General features: G+C 49.9%; 2 non-coding genes across 2 annotated transcripts; both read left to right on the top strand.

Annotated features, from left to right (window-relative positions):
• Nucleotides 1-84: 84 nt before the first annotated feature.
• On the top strand, nucleotides 85-156 carry TRNAP-AGG. The gene has a single exon. It is a non-coding gene; the product is annotated as a tRNA-Pro (tRNA).
• A 1,237-nt stretch (nucleotides 157-1,393) lies between these two features.
• Nucleotides 1,394-1,466, top strand: TRNAK-CUU. Its single transcript has one exon. It is a non-coding gene; the product is annotated as a tRNA-Lys (tRNA).
• Nucleotides 1,467-2,215: the final 749 nt, after the last annotated feature.

Here is a 2,215-nt window from a genome sequence, read left to right as displayed (position 1 = left end):
CGCGCACATCGACTGAGACGAAGTGCGGAAGGCAGAGACATTCGCTCAGCGTTTACTAGACTCTGGAAGGCGGCCCGACGCGGCGGCTCGTTGGTCTAGGGGTATGATTCTCGCTTAGGGTGCGAGAGGTCCCGGGTTCAAATCCCGGACGAGCCCACGTTTTGTCGCCGTAGCGAAGCTGTGAGGGCTCAGCATTCAACCTCTCGCACAACAGCAGTTGGGACAGCTGCCACTCGATGAAACTGAACTGCTGTTCCTAACTAGAATTGTGCAGGCTGGAGCTGCGCTGCATCCCAGGACGGGACTTGGTGACTTCTAGAGACAAGTGCTTTTCGATTTAGGCTCGCATTCAGTTTTCATCAGCTCCTACGTGACTCGTGTAAAGGCAAATGTTACCGCTTCTTCCTGAAGTTCCGCCCCACGGTTGCGATCCTATGAAACGTATAGGAAGACGATGGTCACATCTCAGTTCAAGGTCATCCATCATTCATTCACCCCATCAGAGACATGAATTAAATAAAAAAAATCAAAACTCCGCACTATAGAGTTGAGGGTGTTGAAAACCTTCGCATAAGTCATTTCCTGTGGGTGGAGCGTCGAGTATTCTTTCCCCCAAGTTCAGGAGAGGGGGCCTCTGCTTCCTACTGAGAGGGGGCAGATTCTGTCTCCCCATGGGGCGGACCGTAGCGCACTCATCAAGCAGGTATTTGCTGAGCATCCGTTAAGTCCAATAAGCTTTTGGGTCAGTAGTAAACAAAACATGTAGGAATCACTGGATCCTTTATTTCAGTGGTTGTCAGATATTTTATATGCATATAAAAGGGCAACATTCCCCCCTTTCCTGTGTGTATCGGCCTAGAAAGTGCAGGACAACAGACCAGCAGAAGGAGCCCGGAGAGGAGGGAGAAAACCACAGAGATTTTCTTAAGGGCCCGTCCACATAGGGCGGCAGGAGGGCCGAGAGTTGACAGGAGAGGGACACAGGAGAGGGATGCCTCCATGGGCTGCAGAGAAGGCACAGTGTGTAGCGTCTGGGATCCAGGACCGGGGTCCCCGGGACTGTGCGCGGAGCCACGTTGGCAACCCGGTCCGGAGCGCTGAGAGTGCCAGAGTTGGGGTTACTCATAGCATTCGGAGATTCCGACTCTCGGGTCCCGAAAACATTTTGTCGTCTCCACTACAGGTTGGTGAGAATAGGGAGAAGAGAGAAGGTGTAGCCGAAGTGGGTGGCATGCATGCTAATAATTTCAGAGGATGTTTATATTGAGTTTCATGTCATCTTACCTATAAAATGAAAATAGGCAATCAGATGAAATAAAAAATCCTCTTTTCAGGCGGTCCAAGAAGACGGTTGACGTTCTCATAGGGTATTTGAGAGGCTCGTGTCTCGACTGCCCGGCTAGCTCAGTCGGTAGAGCATGAGACTCTTAATCTCAGGGTCGTGGGTTCGAGCCCCACGTTGGGCGCATCCTTTTTAACTTACTTTCCCAGACGTTTTCATCAATTTGATTTCTACCTCCTTAGACTCCAAAACAAAGGTCCCTCACCTGTGTGAACGAGGGAGTTTAGATCCGGGCACTCCTGAAGCACCGGTGACGGGGTCAGCTGAGCGGGTTAACGTCACTCCCCCTGGCAGGAACGCGTCTCTCCCGCCTGTTGTTTCGTTTCTTCGGTCTGTGATCAGATAACCTCAGGCGGATTTCATTAACAAGAGAGGAATAGCCATTTTGAGCTTCAGTCACCCCAAAAAAAGCTTTCATTTGCAAAAGTAACCAGTATTTGAATGACATTACTTTCTGTGTTATTTTAGATAATTTTTAAAATACTGTTTTAGCACCCCCTCGACGGTTTTTACTGAGATTAGAACAAGCTAATGTCAATCAGGAAACATTTAGTGTGGTTTTGAAGTTTAACGCTAGGCTTATTTTCTCCCTCCTTCTCCTCCCCTTCAGTTAATCACCCCGTTAAAATCGCAGATTAAAGTACTTCACACCCTGTCGATATGCGGAGCCATCACAGTAAAGGGAGCTCATTGCTCGCTGCTTATCAGTTCCTTGTGCCTCTGTAACCGAGGACAGAGTGGCCCAGTCGGCGCTGAAAGTGGCCGGGGATGCTGACACCGGGCTGCAGTGACAAAAAGTGGCGTTTATTGTACAGCGCTCCACAGCAGAGCTTGCGGTGGAAAACCCCGCACTCTCCGATGCTTCACAGACAA

The sequence above is a fragment of the Pteropus vampyrus genome, unplaced genomic scaffold (assembly GCF_000151845.1).
Source record: "Pteropus vampyrus isolate Shadow unplaced genomic scaffold, Pvam_2.0 Scaffold124, whole genome shotgun sequence".
NCBI lineage: Eukaryota > Metazoa > Chordata > Mammalia > Chiroptera > Pteropodidae > Pteropus > Pteropus vampyrus.
This window is presented reverse-complemented; position numbering and strand designations above follow the sequence as displayed.